Source organism: Heterocephalus glaber, unplaced genomic scaffold, assembly GCF_053883595.1.
Source record: "Heterocephalus glaber isolate CG9 unplaced genomic scaffold, H.glaber_assembly_v1.0 deba00001509, whole genome shotgun sequence".
Taxonomy (NCBI): Eukaryota; Metazoa; Chordata; class Mammalia; order Rodentia; family Bathyergidae; genus Heterocephalus; species Heterocephalus glaber.
Window position 1 is genome coordinate 33,271,589 of NW_028258325.1, and position 22,854 is coordinate 33,294,442.

At 44.5% G+C, this 22,854-nt stretch overlaps 1 protein-coding gene and 1 pseudogene across 6 annotated transcripts in view; one reads left to right on the forward strand and one right to left on the reverse strand.

The window, feature by feature from the left end:
- The window catches only part of Rbm47 (RNA binding motif protein 47), a 157,105-nt gene that overhangs the window by 78,537 nt on the left and 55,714 nt on the right, over positions 1–22,854 (reverse strand). For 4 of the 6 annotated variants that reach the window (XM_087187504.1, XM_087187502.1, XM_087187508.1 and 1 more), the window contains exon 2: positions 15,611–15,696. The exons of the other annotated variants lie outside the window; for them this stretch is intronic. The gene's annotated coding sequence lies outside the window, so the exon portion shown is untranslated. The remainder of the gene's footprint in view (positions 1–15,610; positions 15,697–22,854) is intronic. 6 annotated transcript variants of the gene reach the window in all.
- On the forward strand, positions 10,665–11,372 carry LOC101703836 (small nuclear ribonucleoprotein-associated protein B pseudogene; annotated as a pseudogene).

Genomic DNA, 22,854 nt, shown 5'->3' on the forward strand with positions numbered 1-22,854 from the left:
GACCCCATTTCAAAATGAAAAATAAAAAAGATTTGGGAATGAAGCTTAATGAGAAGGTTCTAGATTCAATCCCCAGTAGCAGAAGGAAGAAAAGAACGGTGGCAGGGGAGGGAGGGACCTGTCACTTCAAAGAGCACAACTGACAGCATTTATTTCCAATGATGAAATATCAGCTTTCAAGTAGAATGAAAATTTGGGGAACGTGCATTTACCACCATGAGTTGGCCAACTTGCCAATAGTCAAAGGCTTCTCTTATAAATTGTGACAGTAACAAAATTTTAATATTGCATTATATAATAAATATATCAGTAGTTAGATCTTTTAGCCAGGCCTGGTGCTGCACGCCTATGATCCCAGCACTTGGAAGGCTGAGGCAGGAGGATCACCATGAGTTTCAGGCCAGCCTGAACTACATAGTGAGACCTAGTCTTTTTTTTTTTAAAAAAAGGAGGGGCCAGGGATTTAGCTCAGTGGTTTGGCCACCTGCTGTTCAAGAGCAAGGACCCAAGTTCAATCCCTGGTACCAAAAAAAGGGAAGATCTTTCATAACTCAGTAAATATTTTCCAAATGAGCGATGTATGATGTTACAGAATCACATGTAGGTAAAAGATCTACTCAAAGTACAAGACAGGCCAAGGATTTTAATGTACAGAACATGAAAAGTTCATTGATACGATTAGAAATGTAGTTATTTCTCAATTAAAATGTTATTTTTGTTAACATAAAATTTAACTATTAACCAGGTGAGATGGCACACGCCTATAAACCCAGAACTTCAGAGGCTGAGGTAGGAAGATCGCCATGAGTTCAAGGTCTGCCTGGGCTACATAGTGAGTTCAAAGCCAGCCTGTACTACATAGCAAGACCCTGTCTCAAAAAACAAAAACAAAAACAAAAAACAAACTTAACTACTGTTAAGAGAACTAATAAATATTTTAATAAATCTCTAAAGCAGTAAATATCAATGGATACAACCACAGAAGCAGGATTGATTCCTCAATAATTTTGAAGAACATAAAGACAAGACTGCCACGTTTAGCAAATAAAAGTGATGCATTGGAATAGTATGTTCTGTGCAACATTTAGGATATATTTATTTTTATTGTGAGATTTATATCTCATGGGATATCCTGAATGTTATCTGCTTCAGATGTCCAGAGCCTCAAAAAGTTGAGAAACACTGTACTAGATCATGCCCTTTGTACGTATGCAGAAAATACTAATACATGTATTTATTAGGCATCCCTTGTACTCAAAAAAATTCTAGGCCAGGGATTTACCTCAGTGGTTTCCCCGTCTGCTGCCCAAGTGCAAGGACCTGAGTTTGATCCCCGGTACCAAAAAAAAAAATCTATGTGGCAAGTACTATTGTAATCTCTATTTCCTCATACAAATGAGAAACAAGGGGAGTTAATTGTTAGTGGAAAGGAAGCCTGGAACCCAACCACTCAAATTCCAAAAATCTCAGCTTATAACTATTAGGTTGGCTTTTTTTTGTACTGGGGATCGAACTCAGGACCTTGCACTTGCGAGGCAGGTGCGGTGCTATTGAGCTAAATCCCTGGCCCTATAACTATTAGGTTTATACCACAGTCTTAACAACAAAGATTCCCAAAGATGGTTGGCTTTTCCACATATACAAGGTATGTTAAAATATGATGAATGTATTTAAATAAAAAATTATTATAGTAAAAGACACATTGCCATTTACCCCCCTCAAAATACTGTCCTTCGCTTTGAACAGATTTAACCTACCATTCTTGCCACTTTCTGAAGCAGTTAATACTTTACATGTACAGCAATTTCTGCCCAATAAAAACATTACAGTGCTCCCTTATCCACCTTTTTCATCAGAGATGGCACCCTGCGACTTCTGGTTCTTCCCCAAAGTCAAAATGACCACAAAAGGTAAACAGTTTGTTTTTTGAGGGACAGGATCTTGCTGTGTAGTTCAGGCTGCCTTGAACTCATTATATAGCCCAGGCTGGCCTCGAACTTGCAGCAATTCTACTGCCTCAGCTTCCCAAGTGCTGGGATCACAGTCGTGTGCCACCACGCCCAGTAAGGTAAACAATTTTAATCTATTCAGGACATGGAGGCAACCACAAGAGCACAGTTGAAGACGTCAATGAAAGTGTTTCCAGAACTCCTACAGAAAGTGGCAAGAATGATGGGATAAGTGTGTTTGAAGTGAAGGAGAGTATTGGGGGAGCGGGAGGGTATGGCATTGTGTGTATCCCTGTAATAAAGTCCTAAAATTTTTTAACATTCAGCATAGTTTTGCATATGGTATGTTTATCTCAAATTTTAATAATTTAATTTCTGTTGCTCATCTCAGGGTCTCACAGCTGCTATGAGTGCAGAAGAGAGACTGTAAGTACTGTGTGTCAGGGAAGCATATCCAGAGCTGCCATCAGCATCTGGACCTGGAGCGGAGCGAGGCCTCCTGGACATGACAACAGCACTGCTCTGGGCTGAGGATCCCAGTGCAGAATAACAGAGCACAGACATTGTGCAGCACCATGAACTGGGAGCCCCCGGGAACCCAACGCTGCACTAGACTCATCCTTGAGTAGCTTGGGAATTTCGCCAAATGAATCTGTACCAACTGAAGCAAATACTATTTTTCATAAGATCATGACCCAGGCCACTGGGTATATTTAATGAGCTTGGCCACGACTGCCACCAAATGAGGGAAAGTTAGTTTATGAGCCAGAGTGGAAGCAAGGATATGCTCTCCACTGTACCGGGTAACTTGCAAATACCAAGGTGAATTTGCTTCCAGCCAGTTAGGGGAAGGGGCTTCTTCCAATTATCAACTACTACAATGTAATGCAGATAAGGAGAAGCACGAGGGAGGGATGTTCCTTTTTCAAATGGAAGGATTTCAGGGAAGAATTACTTTTCATATTTCTCTATTTTTTATAAATGTGAATTTTTATTGGAGGTGAGGCATACTGGATTATATAATGGCAGCTGTGTACACAGGAGCCAAGGGCTTTGGATATTAGTCCAGAGGACAGAACAGGTCAAAAAGAGAAGCAAAGAGGCCAGAGTGCAGGGGAAGATGCCAAAGTGGGAAGGTTAGATAATTAAGGGGAAGTATATTTTGGAAGCCAAGATTTGGTGCCAGCCTCGAGTACAGGCTTAGAAAGAAAGGGCTGGGGAAGTCCACAGGTGGACACCTGCCCAATGGGCACCGGAAAGAAAAGTAAGAGAAACCACGACCTTTGCACGTGTCTAGAACCTACGGCGGTGCCACCGAGTGCAGACACTGGCCTGGCCTTGCCGTGGTTAGCCTCCCCAGCTCAGAACCTTTATTTCCCCATGTGATCTAGATCCCACAGTGCCGACAGGCACAGCAGCGAGAGGAAAGGGAGAGCAAGCTGAGATACAAATGCAGCTCCCTCCTTAGATAGCCTTGGACCACCAAGGATTTTCACAGCTTTCCCCTTCTAAGAAAGAGCCTTCCGATTTTATTTTGTTTCATTGTGCTCCTGGGGTTCAAACCTAGTGCCTCACACATACGGGCACATGTTCAACCGCTGAGCTACAGCCCCAGCGCTGGTTTTGTTTGTTTTTTGTTTTCTCGAGACAGGGTCTCACTGTGTTGCCCAGCCTGGTCTCAAATTCCCAGGCTCAAGCGATCCTCCTGCTTCAGCCTCCTAAGTAGGCCTACACGTGTGCACCACTAAGCCTGGCTTGTGACTCAGCCAGACACTGTGACTCATCAAATTCCCAAAGCCAAGACAGAAGGCACGGACTCTGGATTCGAGGACTCAACTTCCGCCCTCAGAACACGGGGTCACAGGCCCCTGCCTGCTTTGCAGTGTCTGGATAGAAAGGTGACATAAGCAAGTGCCCCCTTTGCTCCCAGCAGCTCTGCTGCTTTTTCCCATCATCAGTGCTAACACACAGAGCATGGAGCTTTTCCCTACTGTGCTGAGCTTTGGGCCCTGTGGCCTTTCAGAAACGAAGCACTTGCCTGGTGGTGCAGCTACACATGGAATGCTTTCACTGTGGTCTATGAGCTGTCCAGTTTCTATTGCATATTTTTCTTTTTGGTTTTTTGAAACAGGGTCTTGCTATGTAGTTCAGGCTGGCCTTGAACCCATGGTGATCCTTCTGCCTCAGCCTCCCAAGTGCTGGGATTACAGGTATGCACCACCATGCCCAGCTCATTTGCATATTTTTCTTCCTTCTTTATCCCCCAACTTGTTAAAAATGTAAAAGATGGGCTGGGGATTTAGCTCAGTGGTTTCGCCACCTGCTGCGCAAGCGCAAGGACCCAAGTTCAGTTTCCGGCACCAAAAAAAAAAAAAGAAAAGAAAGAAAAAAAAAAAAATGTAAAAGAGAAACTTCTTAGCCAGCAGAACATACAAAGCCAGCATGTCCCAGCTCACTGGTCCCTTGTTTTTTTGGGTTTTTTTGGTACCAGGGATCGAACTCAGGTCCTTGCACTTGGGAGGCAGGCGACTGAACCACTGGGCTAAATCCCCGGCCCGTTGGTCCCTTGTTTAAAGCAGTGGCAAAGGTAGGCAGCACCGGCTGGTGAGTGTGCAGGTCTGACTTCTGTGTTAATCGCAGGTGGACGTCACATGAGAGGACAGCTGCCTAAGCCCCCATCTGACCTGCCCCAGATCTGCATACTTGACACTGGGCATCACTGCATCTTTGCCATGGTTCTCTTCAAAGAAGAATTCGGGGCCGGGGAGTAACTCAGCGGTAGAGTTCTTGCCTAGGCAGCACGCGCAAGACCCTGGGTTCAAGAAATCAGCTGCAGATATAGCAGAGGGTTAAATCCTGAAACGGTGGTCCCACTAGGAAATTAGACAAACAGGTCTCAAAATAGCCAGGAAGGCTGAGGCTTTAAAGCACTGGGAGAGTGCTTGCCTAGCACGTGTAAGGCATGTGTCAAGCACTGCAAAAAGTAAAAATGCTGGTGGTGGTGGACACTTCAAATTCCTCTGGGAGGCCGAGGCAGGAGGATTACAAGTTCAAGCCTACCCTGGGCAACATAACTACTTAGTGAGTCTCTGTCTCTAACCCTAACCTTAGCCCTAAAAAATAAAAAAAGAAGGTCTGGGGAGGTAGTTCAGTGAGAAGGCCCTGGGTTCAATCCCTAGTACCACAAAAAATAAAATATAAACTAAACTAGAATATTTTCTAATCTGCTTGTTTTCACTGAGCATGTATGTGTTTGCATTTTTAAATTTAAAAGTAAATGCTCCATATATAATACAAAGAACCTGGAAATGTCCTTCAATATAGCTTAATGTACAACTGTTTACACTTAAGGAAATTAGGACCTACTATGGTTAAATGAAATATTTCAAGACTCACACCAATTGGCAGAAGAGTTGGGGCCAGAAACTTAGTTTCCTGAATTCCAAATTAATTATACTTTATAGTACACTTCCATTTTAGTACTAAAAATTTAACTCAACAATACTTATAAAATATTTCTGACTCTTGCCCATAAAATCTTTTAGTCTCACTGCAAAAAGGCACACACACAACAAATATGTCCTGTCCTGTGTTGTTATGTACACAACTCTATGTCTAAAACAAGGCTGTGTAATAAAACTTTTGGTAGCAGTAGAAAGGCTCTATTATCCTTGCTGTTTGATACATGCCTTTTTTTTTTTTTTTTTTTGAGATGGGTCTCGATATGTAGTCCATGCTGGCCTTGAACTTGTAATCCTCCTCCCTCAGTCTCCTGAGTGCTGGGATTAAGGCACTGGCAATACAGCCTGGCAATACAGCCATCATGCCTTGAAATACATGGCTCTTGAGCCCCTGAAGTGTGGGCCATCCAACTAAGGAACTGGACATTTTAATTATATTTAATTTTGGCTAATCTAAATTTAAAGAGCCACATCTAGTCACTGACCACCTTATTGGATATTCCAGGTTTTAAAAAAAATGGTTACAGTGGCACATACCTAACCCTACCACTTGGGAGGCTGAGGTAAGAAAATTGCAAGTTCAAGGCCATCCTGGGCTACAGAGCAAGAACTTGTCGCTTGAGAGGGGGAATGGGATAAAATAAAATAAAATTTAATTTTAAGAAAAAGGATAGACAACCAAAAAAAAGAACTTATCTCAAATACACACACACACACACACACACACACGAATGAATGGATATAGATCTGGATGGAAAATACGTGACATATATTCTGTAACTTCTTCTTGTGCCTATGGGAGAACGATTACTGAGCATAGAACTCATTCCTTCTCAATTCCCCATGCCACTATTTTCCCCTGCCTGGACCAGATGTATAAGATGAAAACTATTTGCCATCCCTGATAAAGGTGACATGGATGAGCTGGCAGAGGATGTACTTGAGCTGAGTTCCAAAGGGTGATGTTTAGACAAGTGAAGAGGAAAGGACAGGGCATGGGGCTCTCCGTGGAGAGAACAGCATAAGCCAGGGAGGTGACCCCGACTCTGCTGACCCCAGGAAGAGAGGACTGTGCAGTTTGCTGCTGGGTGAGGGGACAGGCAGGGGGTAGGTCTACCTTAGAGATTCACAATTTCAGGAGTTTGGGCTTTCGCAAGGAGCCCAGGAGGTATAAGCAGGATAAAGACTGGAGGAAAAATGCATTTGCAAAAGGCAGCTCTGACATCTGGCCACAGACTGGGCTGGATAATGGACGTAAACATTCAGATCCAGTGGAGGTTTTGCTTCTCTTTAGGAAGATTACTACTTGTTTATGAAAGTATATACAAATCACAGAGAAACTAACACGAAAAATATTAAAACCAGATGCCTACCACTCAAACCCAACCACTGTTGACACCTGTATGTGCATCCTTCTGGCTCCCCCACCCCTCTCCCATGGCTATTGTAATAATTTGGGTATAAAATTATGACTTGGAATAGAATAGGACAGAGATAGGGTTAATAAAGAGGAAATGCCACAAAAGAAATTTTTAAGTGTGGCAGTGAGGCAAAGAGGAAAGGTTATTAGCACAAGAGACTGGAGTCTGAGGTTTGGGTATTCCATTAGGTGTCAGCCTTGTCTTCTTTTTTTTTTTTAAACTTAGTATTGGGTTTTTGAGACAGGGTCTTGGAATGTAGTTCAGGCTGGTCTTGAACTCACTATGTAGCTCCAGCTGGCCTTGAATTCCCAGCTATACTACAGCCTCAGTCTCCCGAGTGCTGAGATTATAGGCCTGCAACACCATACCTGGCTGGCTTCCTCATTTTAGAATTAAGGTACCATCTACCTCAACCTCTTAACCTCTAATCAGTGATTAAGGGCCAAGTGGGACTTGGAGACACCCTGGCATTGCCACCAAGACCTAAAATGGAACTAAAATGTGTGTATGTGTATGCCTATGTGTATTTTAAATGAACAGCACATATAGGCACCAGAGTTTATCACAGGACAAAAATAGTCCCTTCACATTGGGCTGTATCAATAGCACATAGCCCCGTGCAATCTATAGATCTGAGGTATAAAGTAATTACAGTACACTTGAAGCAATGTTGTAAGAAGAATCTTTTGCCAGCTTCATGGGACATGGAGTGGGGAGTTTAAACAGGGGTGTTTTCAGATCAGATTCCAACAAGTTATGTTACAGCTTCTTCCTAGGAGTCAAAAAGTTTTCAAAGCCCAATCCATCTCCACACATCATAGAAAAAACAAAATCAAAACTACCTTCAGGTAGGAAAGCCCAACATGCAGCCATTTGCCAGGCTATAAGCAAATGTCTAAACCAGCAGCTGCCCACATAGGATGTACTCAATTGCAGAGTTTTAAAAAAAAGATCAGTCCCTGAGGTCCCCTCAGAGCAATTAAATCAGAGGCTTAAGGAATGGCACTTATACATTGGTATTTTTTACAAACTGGCAAAGTGACTGAAAACTGAAGCACAAGAAGATACCCCAGTTCAAGAGGCTGAAGGGCAGCAATGGCCCCTGTCATCCACCCTGCACCCTGGTGAAGAGTCCTGGTCAGTTCTCCAGTGAAGAGAGAGCTGCGGGCCAAGCTAGAACCCACTGGTGCACTCTGTAATTTTCATATTAAATTATGCACGGTTTCTATTACACAGTGTAGGTTGTAGTTTTCAATAAAAATCTTTCATGTTTCTGCTGAACTGATTTAAAGAACTCCTAGGGACTGTGGCCGGGATGTCTAGACTGCACCTTTTTCTAAGGCTCCCTCAGCCCTCCAAGGAGCTGGTATCTAAGAGGTAAGATCCTGGCCTCAGACTGGCCCTGGCCCACTGGATGGTTTGGGTATATCCCTGGGGCTCATAGGCTGAAGCTTAACCTCCAAAGTCATTTGTTAATGTTCCTTGGAGTTAGGGCCTTTGGAAGGTAACTAAAATTAGACGAAATAGAGAGGATGGGGTCATCATGACAGTCGTGGCTTTATAAAAAGAGGAAGCAAGCCTGGGCCAGCTCCCCACAGCAAGGAGGCATTCGCCACTTACGAGCCAGGAGTGGGCACGGTGCTGATTGACTTCTGGCCTCCAGAACACTAAGAAATGAACCTCTTCCTTTTATAAGAAACCATGTCTCAGGTACTCAAAGCAACAGAAAATAACTAAGATAGCATGTGTCCCAGTTCTACCATGCATCCATAGTGGCCTTGGACAAGATGTATTTAAACTGTATTTGCAAAATAAGAATCCTAACGCCTTCTTTATAGCATCATCGTAGAGCTAAAAGAAAGCTAGTCACGTATAGCCAGCCACAGCAGCATGCACTTGTGTCCCAACTACTTGGGGGCTGAGGAAGGAGGATTGCAAGTTCAAGCCCAGCCTGGGCAACTTAGCCAGGGCCTCAAAATGAAAAATGAAAAGGGCTGGGGATGTAGTTCCATGACCGAGCATCCCTGACTTAATTCACAATACTGCCAGGAGAAAAACAAACCAAGTAAAAAAGAAAATACAAATAAATAATCTCATGCCTGGCACATAGTAAGCACTATGTCAATGTCAATTCTAGTTAGTTCTGCCATCACCTCCAGGGACTTCTAACTCCAGTATTTCATGACTCCAAAGTCACTCGATGACAGATCACACAGTGGAAACACACAGCCAGATCTAGATCCAGAGGCCCTGCCGTGTTCAGCACCCTTTTACTCCAGCCTGGCCTCTCCACCACTTCATTCTCTGCTAAGCTGTCCCTCCTATTTTGCTGATCTGGATCGTAGTTTGAAAAGAGCCTCACTGATTTTATAGACACAATTTTTGTTATTCTTGATGAAACCAATGGGGTTTGGTTCACTTCTGTTATTTGTCAGTATCCAATACCCCAGCACAGACCCCAGGAAGTATGGCTGAAGTAAACATGAGACGTTCTATTTCTGTCTTCCCCGGGTGTTGCAGCTGTGGACACAATCTGGGAGAGACCTGTTTTAATCAACTTGCAGCCTTGGATGAGGCCCGGACTCAGCATAACTCTGATGCCAGACAATGACTGGCTTGAAATCTATGTTCTTGGAAACTTCAGTGCTGACATTTCCGTGTCACTCAGGAAATCTGCCAGATTTCAGCCTCAGAACCTTGGGACTGTTCCCCTGGCTTTCCAGAGTGTTAAATATCCTTCTATGAAGTCTGAAGCCACCATTGACCTGTTATTCTGCCAAAAGACACATATATTTTGTTGATGCTCATAGCTTTCTTTTTCCTTGTGCCGGATGGGAATAAACCTCTTCCTTGTAGGGAGACAAACTTCCTTTGCAGGCAAGCATCCAGTTGCTGCCTTGTTATTGGGCGAATCATGGCTTATATCCACCTTTCCACATTTCCTGTTTTGAAAATCAGTTATCTTGCTTGGTGTATTAGCTAGTTTTGTACCCCTGGGACAAAATATCAGACACCTGCAACTTAAAGGAGGAAAGCTTTATTTTGGCTCACAGTTTTCAGAGGATTCAGCCTATGGCTGGCTGGCTCTAAGGCAGAAACGGAACAGTGGAAGGGCCTGGCGGAGGGAAGCTGCTTAACTAAAGGCAGTCAGGAAGCAGAGACCCAGGACAAGAACATCCTTTTTTCAGCCACACCCCCTGACTCACCCCTTCTCACCAGGCCCCACCTCCCAAACACATTTCAGATCTAAACCATAGCATTTGGCAAAAAGCAAGTCATCAAAGAACAGGTAGCTAAAGGGACTGTTGGATCTATGAGACTTTTGCCCATATGAAAACAATATTTTTAAAGGAGGAAATCATCCAGTTTGGTATTAGGCTTGAACCCTCTTCTTTTATATCCTACTTAACCCAGTTTTTCCAAACATCAGTTGGGATCCAGAAAACTGAGCTCAGCATCCTCTTAGTTATTCCAGGAATGTCTTGCTGTGAAGTCACTGGGCGACAGTATCCACTACCATGGGCTACTGTGAGTTGGGTCCAATTAGTCTGACACCAACTCATGGAAAGCTCTCAGTTTATATTAACATGGTAATTACACATCTGTAAACTGCAAAGAACTTGAAGCCTATTTTTGCATAAATTGTCAATACCAATGGGCCCCACACCTGCAGTAACACTGATGTTAAACTGGTTTGGGGATCAGATAAAAGAAAAGGAGAGTAGAAGAGGGAGAGATCCAAATAAGAGAAACATGGATTTACTAGATAAAAATATGAGAAAAGGGACTCATTCACTCGTACTGCATTTTAAAATACCATTAAAGAAGCAAATCCGGCATGAATCCGAACCATCAGAACCGCCACCATGATGGTGGGCAAGAGCAGCAAGATGCTGCAGCACACTGACTACAGGATGAGGTGCATCCTACAAGATGGCTGGATCTTCATTGGTACCTTCAAGGCTTTCGACAAGCATATGAATTTGATCCTCTGTGACTGTGATGAATACAGGAAGATCAAGCCAAAGAACTTTAAGCAAGCAGAAAGGGAAGAGAAACGGGTCCTCGGCCTGGTGCTGCTTCGAGGGAAGAACCTGGTCTTGATGATAGTAGAAGGACCTCCTCCCAAAGATATCGGCATTGCCCGAGTGCCAGTTGCTGGAGCTGCTGGGGGCCCAGGAATTGGTAGGGCTGCTGGTAGAGGAATCCCAGCTGGTGTTCCCATGCCACAGGCTCCTGCTGGGCCAGTCCATGGGGTTGGTGGGCCATCTCAACAGGTGATGACCTCACAAGGAAGAGGCACTGTTGCAGCTGCTGCCACAGCTAGTATTGCAGGGGCCCTGACCCAGTACCCACCCGTCCGTGGGGGTCCTCCCCCTCCTATGGGGCTAGGGCCACCCCCTCCAGGCATGCAGCCACCCATGAGTTCCCCAGTGGGGATCTCTCCTGGATGAGGGACTCCTATGGGCATGTCCCCTCCAGGGATGCGGCCCCCTCCCCCAGGTATGTGAGGCCTTCTTTGACCTTGGCCGGAGTTACGGAAGTAGTTTGTTATGCTGTTGTTCCCAGTGTCTCATCGGATTGTCTGGTTTCCCTTACAAGGTCCTCTCCCCTGGGAATTCACCCACTGAGGCCCTACACTCATCTTGACCCTCCTCTGGTCCTTGCCTGTTTCCTGTGAGGCTGTATATAGTCCTTTTATTTCTTGTGGCCTATGAAACTGATTTATAATAAACTCTTAAGAGAATAGTATAAATGCACCTGATGTATCCATTTATTTTAGAAAAACTTTGATATATTTGGCGCTTAATAGAGTCAAGAAGGGTTGTCTTTAAAAACTAGCTCTAATTTTAGCTGCTTCCCTGTAAAACACATTTATTCTCATATACTAAGACTTACAAAATGGAACTAATGAGATATTTCCCTCATTAGACTTTCAAAATCAGTTTGTTGAAATAAACGTTCATATGCTCTTGGTTAAAAAAAATACCATTAAATATATGAATGAGTTTTATTCTTTTGCTTGTTTGAGGTGGGGTCTCCTAATGTAGTCCAGGCTAGCCTTGAACTTGTGAACTTCCTGCCTCAGCCCCCAAATGCTGGGATTACAGGTGTGTGCCACCATGACCAACTAAATATGCGAGTTATGATATTGCTTTCTAATTCACTCTTTTAGGGGGGGGTGCTGGGGATCAGACCCTATGTCTTGCACACAGTAGACAAGCTGTCTGGCACTAAGGCTACATCCCTAGACCTTCTAATTCACTTTTTTTGCGGGGGGGGGGCAGTTAATACTTCTTATTGACTAAATGCTTACCCTTTCTTTCTTAAACTGTGCTGGGGCAAGGATCATGTGTGAATAGTCTTTGTACCTCCCATGTACCTGCCCTGGTGTCTTTTATAGGGTGGTCTTAGGTAGTAGTAGGTTTATTCATTTGAATCCAAGTTGAATTTGGGGGTCTTTGTCTCTGTCTCTATCTATCTATTTTTTTATTGTATAAAGTAAATAGTGACAATTAATGTGATAGGAAAATATCTCTTCCATTTTCAGAAAGGTTGCTTTTAGAACCTGCCTTCTGAGATTGTCTTGTGTAGCCCAGGGTCATTTGGGGACAGGTTCCTGTAGTTGACCAAACAAAAGACAGTTTCAACTCAGTTGCTTGACCTTTGGCAGTATTCATCCTCCTAGTTTCCTTCATGTGGGCCTCAGGAGTTGTGCAACTCTGGAGAGCTTGACTTAAGTCTGCCTGCTGGATGTGAGGGGGGCAGGGGATGGAACCCAGGGCCTTGCACACGCTGGGCAAGCGCTTTGCACTGAGCTACATCCAAGCCCCCTCAATTTTATTTTTGAGAAAGGGCCTCACTAAGTTGACTGGGCTGGCCTCAAACCTGAGATACCTTAGCTTCCAAGTAGCTGGGATTTCTGGGTGGGCCACCATGCCCAGCCAAGTCTGCCTTCTTGAAATGCAATGGTGGGGCAGTGACTTCTCAAAAGGTGCAGCTTCTTCTCTAGGGATTTTTAAGGAAATTTGTTTCTGAGAGCTCTGTGGTTTCACGAATAGAGCTATAATTCAGGAAGATGAAGAGCCACATACTGAAGGACCACCTTGAGCAGCCCCCCTTTTCAAAGGTATCTTACATTTTTAATTTGTAGAAAACAATATCCATGTCTGAACTGATTGACTTGGGGTGGAAATCTAGGCTATGATTAGTGGGGAAGAGTCAGGACTAAAAAATGTTTTACTATTTTATTCAAAATTCCCATGAGAAACTCTATAACAATCCCCCCCACACACACACCTGTCCTAGGGATCTCTACCTTCCCACCTCTGATGTCTTTATGTCCAAAAGGACATGTACTTCCTGTGGCTCCTCAAAAATTAGGTAATGACCTTCATGCTAGCTTTTTTCAAGTACATGCTTGGAGCGCATGATGTTTGCACTCCTTGTGTTGAGCTGATACATGTACATAACACATCTTCATTGCTTTTTCAGCCCCTTCTGCCCCTCCATCTCTTCATCCCCTCTCATTTGAGAAAGCTCTATCTCCCTACTTCCTGTTTCTATCTTTTGTTTTTAAGGGCAATGGCCAATGGGGTCAGAAGAAGTTCATGATAAAAGCTCAAATTTCCTTATATCGCTTATGACTGGTGAGTCTGCTTCTGTATGGAGAATGCTAATCAGTCTTATCTCAGACTAGGGCGAACATTTCAAAAAGAAAAAAAGGTTATGGACCTGTTAAAAAGGTCTTTCTAGGTCTGATTGTTCCCTACTTTCACAGACCTCTTAGAAAATGACCATGTCCCCAGGCACTGAGGTGCACACCTGTAATCCCAGCACTTGGGAGGCTGACACAGAAGGATTGCCACAAGGTCAAGGCTAGCTGGTTAATAGTGAGTTGAACGCCTGAACTACACAGCAAGACCTTGTCTCAAAAAACTCAAAAACAGAACAACAACAAAAACAAATAAACAAAAAGATGACCACGTCAAATTCACGGTGACTAAGAAACCAGAAAGCGTGAGAATGCCAATTCAGTGAAATTGGGGTTCCCCTCCCTCCGTGTGTGCGCACTACATGCACAAATTTATGAGTCTGTCAATTCAGTTACTGGTCAATGTGCCCCAGCTTAAGGTTGTTGAGGTTTTTTTTGTGGTTGTTGTTTTTGTTGTTGTTGTTGTTAATGGTGGTGGTGGGGGTGCTGGGGAAAGAACCCAGGGGCTCACACACGCTAGACAAACACTCCACTACTAAGCGACATCCCATTCCTGTTTGTTTTTATTTTGAGACAGGACTTACTAAATTGTTAAGTTGCCCAGGCTGGCATGGAACTTATGATCCTCCTGCCTCAGCCTCCTGAGTAGCTGGGACTACAGGTGTGTAACACTGTGCTCAGCTCCATTTTTTTTCAATGCAGCCTTTGGGTGGGGAAACCACATACTGCCTGGACCAGTGATCACCTTTCCCTGATGCATCAAGGAGGGAAAGAACAGGAAAGTGTTCTCGCTAGTGAGCAACCCCTCGAGAGAAGCTGATCACCTTCCCATGGGTGGAGGAAATTATAAGAACACAGATTTGAGGAGAACGCAAAGGCTTCACAGGAAAACCAGACCTGGCATCCAGCTTTAGGAAATGATGCTGACAGATAAGGAACGTTTTCTCTCTGAGCTGCAAGACATCTAATCATCAGTTTAGGGCCAGAGATTTAGCTCAGTGGTTCTGCCACCTGCCTCACAAGCACAAGGTCCTGAGTTCGATCTCCGGTACCCCCCAAAGAAGAGTGCATTGTAGTCATCAGTTTAATATCAATCTCTGGAGCCAGGGATTTAGCTCAGTGGTTCCGCCACCTGCCTTGCAAGCGCAAGTTCCTGAGTTCGATCCCTGGTACCAAACAAATAAAAAAATAAAAAATAAATAAAATCAATCTCTTTAAGGAGTTTTAAAGCCTTTTCCAGCTGGGTGTCTGGTGCCTGCCTGTAATCTCAGCACTCAGGAGGATGGATGGCAGTGAGTTCAAGGCCAGCCTGAACTACATAGTGAGACTCTGTCTCAAAACCCCAAAAAGATTATCTTGGAAAAAACAAAAGAATGTCTGGTTCAGAGAACTCTCACCTGGGAGGCACTCCGGTATCTCACACTGGTGGCTCTGAGTGCTCACACCCGTGGTCCCTGGTGTCCCAGCTTAGCCATCACAAGACCATCATGTAGTGTTGCCCAAAAAAAGTAGTTTTTCTTTTGGTGTTAGAAACCTAAATGCTATCATTAGTAAGCACTGTTTCTATCAATTCACTCTATTTCAAAGATCATTCATTGTCTACATTTAAGAACTCAAATCCCCTTTCTCTACTTCCCCTCCAAAAGAGAAAGTCCATGTACTCTGTGACAAACAGGAGGTAGGGAGCATTGAGGGAATCCCAGCAAAAGCTGTGTGTCACTGAGCTTGCATCTGCGTGAGTTACACCCCAATTCCAGGCGTGTTAACCTGTGTGCACAGCGGGGACATGTGGGTGTGCACTGCAGACCCAGTGACACTCAAAACACTACCAGAAGAGCTCACCAAGAAATATCTCTGTGGAAATCAGTATTAAAAGAGTTTTAAACAAGATCATTCTGAAAGAGCTCTCACTCTTTCTGACTGTGGAAGTCCCTTGGGGATATAGGTGCTTCCAAACACACTGGGCACTTTGGCAAATGCAGGAAGGGTGGGGCTCAGCATTTGGATGTCACCCTGGATGATGCTCCCTCCAGCCCTGGTGAAGATGTAGCTGCCTCCACTTACCAAACCTCTTCAATGAGCCAAGGGATTGGTGTGCTCTGCTGGGTGACCAGGTGCAAGGGGTCCTTCTAGCTCCTTTGTTCCTCGAGCTGCCAAACAGAAGAGGACACTACTGAGCCAAAGCCCAGAAGGAGGAGCCAGCCGTTAATGAGCCCTGAATGGAAAGGAGCAGAGGGAGAAGACCAAATGTGGTGTTTTGCTATCACCGCATCTTGGTGTGTGTGTAGAAGTACAAGGAAAGCCATATAACTGAGCACTGTAGGAAATTTGCACTGACCCGTATACACATGGAGAAAAGAGGACACATCCTTTTGCCAGTTTGCAAGGATACTCAGGATCATATTAGCTCAATGGCATTCAAGGAAAAGCAAAATCTTACTCTGACAAGGAGGAGGAATGGAAGAGGAAGCTCAGAGGTTCGACCAGCTGCCAAAGCTCAGCTCTGTTATTTGGGAGCTGGGCGATATTGGACATTTAACTCAACTTCTCTGAGCCTCCTTTCTCATCTAATACAGGCCTGAGATTACCCACCTTTTAGACAGCTATAAAGTCCTTGGGGCCTGGCACAGAGGAAATGCTTAGCAAAGAGCAGCTATGATTTTTATATTCACATAGAATTCTTTCTGCAGGGACTGGGGATGTAGCTCAGTAGTAGGGTGCTTGCCTAGCATGCACGAGGCACTGGAAAGACAACAGAGAGAATTCTTTCTGAAGAAGAACACTGAATTATGTATGGACTTTCAAGGTACACAGCAAATGTTCAAAACCATTTTACATATTTTACATGTTCCTTCAAGACCTTTAGGAACCCTTTACAGGTGGACTTTCTGCCCACACAAAACTAATATTCCCTGACTATTCAGCTCCACATTTGAGTAAACCTATTTGACTAGCTAGGCTCTGTATAGCAGATTTTATTATAATGCTATTTCACCAGAAGGGTTCTTACTCCTGCCCCACCAAGAAAGACCACAACCTACCACTTAGGTAAGAAATACTGAGCCATGCAAACTTCTGTTGCAAAGTTCTCCCCAGCGCATTGGCCAAATTAACTAAGGCTGAGCTTCTGATTAACATACCATCCTTGCAGGAACTTTGGCCCACAGAAACTTGGCATTTGACACATTTCTCTGAGTCCAACCTGTGCACAAGTGCCCGTTTCAAGGGTAATAAAGGACCTAGCTGTTTGACTACAGCCCACAAAGGTGGCGCCATGTCATTACACAGCTTTTACCTTGCCCGTCCACCAAACCCTTAGAAAGAAGGTCTGCAGTCCATATGTCAGCTTTTGGGGAGAATAGAATGAAGGAGTATGTATTTCCAACCTGAAAAGTACCACAGTTCTCCCTGGAGTTCTGAAACATTAGTTTCTCAAGAAACACGAATATGGTCCCAAGATCAAAGAGATGAGAAAGGAGATCAGGTGTTTGAGCAGGTGCATATTATGACCATACAGTTTCAGCCTCAGCGAACAAACTGCTCTCCCTGGTGGTTCTGGGCTTCCCTTTATTGACATGTTATAAAACAGGAAACAGACATAAGGAAGAAACCACAGAGCTTGAGAGCTCTTGTCCCTGCCTATTATGGGATACTCAGTGTCCTCACCCAGCCAGTCATACGCCAACATCCTAATCCTCAGTCTCCAAGTGGTTTTGGAGACAAGGTTTCTCTCTCTCTCCCCCCCCCCCTTTCTTTCATAAATTTTATTTTATTTTATCTCATTCCCTCCTATATATAAAAGCTTTGTTTCCATTTCTTCCTTCTGTTTTCACTGTTTTTCTTGTCCCTTCCTTCCTTTCTCCTCCCTCTTCCCTTGTTGCCCTTCCCATCTAAACACTTTCTTCCCATTTCCCAACATCCATTATACATTTCAGTCCTTATTTATACTTTCGGTTTCTCACACCAGAGACACAATGAGGTATTTAAACATGTGTGTCTGATTTATTTCACTTAAGAGTATATGGAAACAAGGTCTTTGAAGAGGTGCTGAAGGCTACATGAGATCACTTCCCGGGGCCTCAGTATAACATGGCAGGTGTCCTTATTGGAAGAGGTCGGAACACAGACTGAAGGGCAGCCGTATGAAGACACAATGAAGAAATGGCCTCTACCAGCCTAGGGGAGAGGCCTCAGGAGAAGTCAGACCTGCTGAGACCACCACAAATGAGAGAAAATAAACTTGTGTTGTTGAAGCCACCCATGCAAAATATGGCCATGCCTTGATTGTGTTGATGGCCCCTTCAGTCTGCAATCCCTGGGCTGAGCCAGTACAGTTTAACACTCAAAAACAGCCACCACTCATGCTTGCAGTAAATATACTAGTTGAACACATACTACAAGATGTGGCCAATGTCAGGCACTGGGAACAGCAGCAGTGGATAAAATGGATGTGTTTTCTGCTTTCACTGTTCTTAGTGTCTGGGTGAAGGGTCCAGGCAAGCTAGAAATACCAAATTGAAAAGACAAACTCATGGTGGTGCCTGTAATCCTCGCACCCCGGGATGCTGAGGACAGAAAGATAAGTTGTTTTTTGGGGGGGATTTTTGGTACCGAAAAATCAAACTCGGGACCTTGCGCTTGCAAGACAGGCGCTGGAACCACTGAGCTAAATCCCTGGCCCGAGAAAGATAAGTTTGAGACCAGACTGGGCAATTGAGCAAGACCCTGTCTCAAAAATTAATAGACGGGCATGGTGCTTCATGCTTGTAATTCCAGCACTCAGGAGGCGGAAGCAAAAGCAGGAGAATCACCTGGGGAAGAGTGAAGAGTAGGAAGAAGATGATCCCACATCTGCCTGGCTAATCAAGGAAGAGGTGAGCCAAGTTCTGGAGGATGAGCAAGTCTGCCCCACAGACCCGCATGAAGAATGAGAACAGGACATTTTCCAGACACAAAGAACAGCCAGTACCTGGGCACAGGGACACCAAGAGCATAGCACCTTGGAAGAATGACACTGGTTAGGCCCAGCCAGACTGGGGGTGGGCAGGGGAGGGCAGCAGAACTTGTCCCTGGGATAAGCACAAGCCAGGAGTCCACGTCTGATTGCACAGGGAACCCCTGGGGAATTTTAATCAGGAAGGCAGTGCTCCCAGAACTGCTCACTAACAAGAGCACTAGGACCGCTGTGCAGTGAAGGCTTCAGGCAAGATGACCTGTCGGAAGATGCAGGCGGCAGCCACAGAAACAGGCCCAGAAGGACTCATCCACAGCCATGGCGACAGGCCTGAGGGGCTGTGCTCATGGACAGCCCTTGGCTTTTTAGCATGGGAGTAATTTGATCAATGAGAAAATGCATTTCTCAAGAAACTTAATTCTACTTTCCCATCAGAAAACTAACCTCACTTTTTCTTTTTACATATTAGTATCACATGTGACTGTTTCTCAGTTTCCTCATATTTTCCTCAATTTATAAAGTTGCTTAATAATAACACCTTCTTCCCAGGATACCTTGAGTTAACTAGGGCTAGTACGTAAGCCCAATAAATGTTAATTAAAGCAGAAATAAATAGTAAAGAACAAATGAGAAATTAACAATTGTCCAATTAGTGGCAGTTCTCCTCAGCGAATAGGAGCCAGAATCAAACAGCAAATACAGCCACAAAAGGTAAAAACCTATGGGATTTTCTGGGGATGAAGTTCGGTTTGATCGAGGTCTCTTCAGACCTCTCACACAGCTGCCTATGAAGAGGCCAAGCTGTCTATCTGTACGTGGATTTCAGGAGGACTTGGAGGGAGACCAATTGCACACAAACACAAGAACTTTCTAGAGAGATGGAAATTTCTAGCTCTTGCTTAGGGCAGGGATTCCACATCATATATAATTGTTCACAGTCATCATTAAAAATGTGTGAAATTTCTTATATGCAAATTATACATAGATAAAGATGGAAGGGAGGAAAGGAAGATTCAAGGGGTAACAGAACTGGGCATGGTGGTACAATCCCAGCACTTTGTGAGGCTGAGGCAGGAGAGCTGACAGTTCGAGTCCAGCCTGGGCAATTTAGCAACTTAGGAGCACTGTCTCAAAAAGGGGGTGGAGGATATATATATATATATGCTGGGAATGTCCCTAGGTTCAATCCCCAGTACTACTTAAAACGGAGGGAAGTATTTATATTTCTAAGAGAAGAGGTGAATATTTGCATGAGAGAACTTGTCTTAAAAACATTCAGTTTCCAAACTCACCCTCTCTTAAAATGGTTAAAGCTTGTTAGGAATGCAAAAAAGCCTTTTTATGCAAGAAACGCTTTTGAAGCTGTCTGAAGTCTTCCCCCTCATGTTCTCCGTCCATAGGACAGCACTCTTCCACCCCTGGACTCACGGGACAAGCTGCCTTCTTGTGGCTTGTATACATCTCTATTTCCTGAGCACAGTGGGGGCAGTTAGGGAGCTGGGGGGATAGACCTGAGAGCTGCCAGGGACTGAGAGAGCAGGCCTGCCTGCTGCTCTGCAGGGCACGTGCACCCCATGGACTGGGCCCTTCAAGAAAGGTGGCTGGAGGCTGACAAACTCCCAAGCTATTCAATGTCCATGTAAACTGCTGCTTCATGTGGATGCACTTTAGTACCTACTTTCCTGATGCAGTTCTAGTGAGAAGCAAGCAAATATCTCATGAGGTCAGGGCCAACAAAGTGGAACTGCACATTCCGATTCTGCCATCTGTGAATATTACTCACTATTCCCAGGAATCTTTGTACCAAGAAAGAAAATGAAAAACCAAACAGTACCCAATGCTGTTTTTAAAATGAACACTGGCATGCAAGATCCAGGTGTTTTATAAGATATTTAGCATTAGTTGAGGAACAGAGGGAAGGTGAAAGTAGAGAAGAAAGAAGAGAACCAAAAAGAACCTTTTCAAAAGACGCACTGAAAGAAGACAAAAGATGACATAAGCAGCTTTCTCTTTAGAAAACAGTCTGTCTTCACATAAGACCTTTTTAAGGAAAATGTAAAATCCCCAGGAGTTATTAGAAGATAAGGCTATTCCCCAGCAGATGCTGTATTTCCCCTGCTGAAATGGTAAAATTCATCTAGTTCAGTTCGTGCACTAGTATGAGGCTGAACTAAACCAATTTACACCCAGATTAGCTTACTTCTCTATGTACAGCTTCCCTCTGCTCCTTAAACATGCTAAATCCATATTCTAAAAGACTGACCTTTCCTTTTCTATGCAAACATGTCACTTCTTGTAACCCTCTCTGATAGCTTCTCCTCACATTTAGAATAAAATCGGGAATCCTTCTGAAAGAGCAGCTTGAGTTTCCTTCCCTTCTGCTCCCTGCCCTGCTTGCTTCCAAAAGCCTTTGGCCTCCACACTGGCTCCCTCCTGCTCCTGCTGAGGGCAGCTCCTGGCCAGCTCCTTGGGCCTCCCTGCCTTAGCTCACTGCTTGGGGCCTGGCCTCCTCCGGTTCTCTCCCCGACTGGATCCCCAGCTCTGCTCAAATGCCACCACCTCCAAGCTTTCCCTGATAGTTCTAATTGATTAGTTCTAAGGATTGAACCCAGGGCATGCTGAGCTGCATCCCTAGCCCTTTTTATCTTTCTTTTCTTTTCTCCTTTTTTTTTTTTGAGACAAAGTCATGCTAAATTGCCTAGGTTGGCCTTCCCTGCCTCAGCCTCCTGAGTAGCTGGGATTATTGGTGTGCACCACCATGCCCAGCCCCTTACCTGTACCCTTAGAACCCCCAACCCTCAACCTTGTATTCTTTCTCCTCTTCCCTATCTTTATTTTTCTTCTTTATACTTATTATGTGGAATTGCATTATACATTCATTTTCATCCTATTTTAGTACCTGCTCCAGAGAACTGTGAGCTCCATGCAAAGGGCCTTTCTCCTTCTCACTAAGGTGCCCACTGCTCCTAAAGCAGGGCTGTCACTTTGTTTTGTTTTTTGAGAGAGGATGTATTCCAGGCTGGCCTTGAACTCACTGCAATCCTCCTGCCTCAGCCTGCTAAGCACTGGGATTACAGGCATGCACCACTACGCCCAGCTAATCTTCACTACTTGAGAAATGAAATACTCCCATTTGGAGAGATAATGAATGAGCCCTTAACCAAACCTGTTTGAACGGCTATCAGCATCAGCATCTTCCTTATTCCAATAAAAGTCCATGCCCTTTATTTGAATCACAGAGTGACAGGGGTTGACCCACACCTGCTATATGTAATTCTTTGAGACCACAGGCTTAGAAGTGACCTTAGTTAGAACCCTTTTGTTCTGAACCCGAGTGCAGGGTGCAGAGAGGTCCACAGGTGACTCCAGGGTTACAGAGAACCTGTGGACCTCAGCCAGCCTGGCGTCACTTAGGGTGCACAGAACATTACCCATTTCTAACCCAGCAGCTTGCAAAGAATGAGCCCAGCAGAAGCACACTCAGGAAGGTTGCCCCCCATCCCACACTGAGCGCTCACCCAACCAGATCTACTTCCTCTCACTGCCCTCCCAGTGCTAACTTCTGGTCACTGCAGTCATGTGCCATTACTTCCTGTCCTCCTCCTTCCAGAGTGCAGTTTGACAACACACCAAGTACAACCTTACGTCTGGGTCTGGTTTGGTTCTAATATATAGCCCAACCTGGAAAAACCTAAGAAAAAGTGAGCTAAACAAAGAAAACATGAAAACCAGACCAAAAGCTGTGGATTGGGCACAAGTGTTTCGAATGTAATTCGAGGCAGGAGCCCCATATTGTTCCCGTTCACATTCTTGCAACACCAAGCACTGTGCCTGGCACGAGTCCAGGCCTGTTTGCTGGGAGAGAGAAGAGCTCTTACTGAAGCCTCCCAAGACATGTACAATTTGGCAAAACCAAGTACTTTTTTAGAAGCAGTCTGGCAGCAAATCCGACTCGGCTCTCATGAGAGTTCCACATACTTCGTTTCTTCTAGGATGTCTGAGTTTCCCTATGCTTCACTGAAGACTAGGCTGTGTCTAATCATGCAGCACTGCCCTAGATGAATGGTACAGCTTGAGTATCCCTGACCCCAAACCCTGAAATCCCAAATGCTCCAAAACCTGAAACTGAGAGCTGATGCAACACCAGAGTAGAAAACCCCACATCTGATTTCAAGGACAGGTCACAGCCGAAACACACGTGCACTAAAAATGCTCTATAAAATTACCTTCAGGCTGTGTGCATGAGGTAGCTGGAAAACACATGAATGTTGTGTTTGGATTTGGCACCCATCCTCAAAGATCTCATAATATGGATGCAAATATTCCCAAATCCAAAGAAACCTGAAATTTGTAG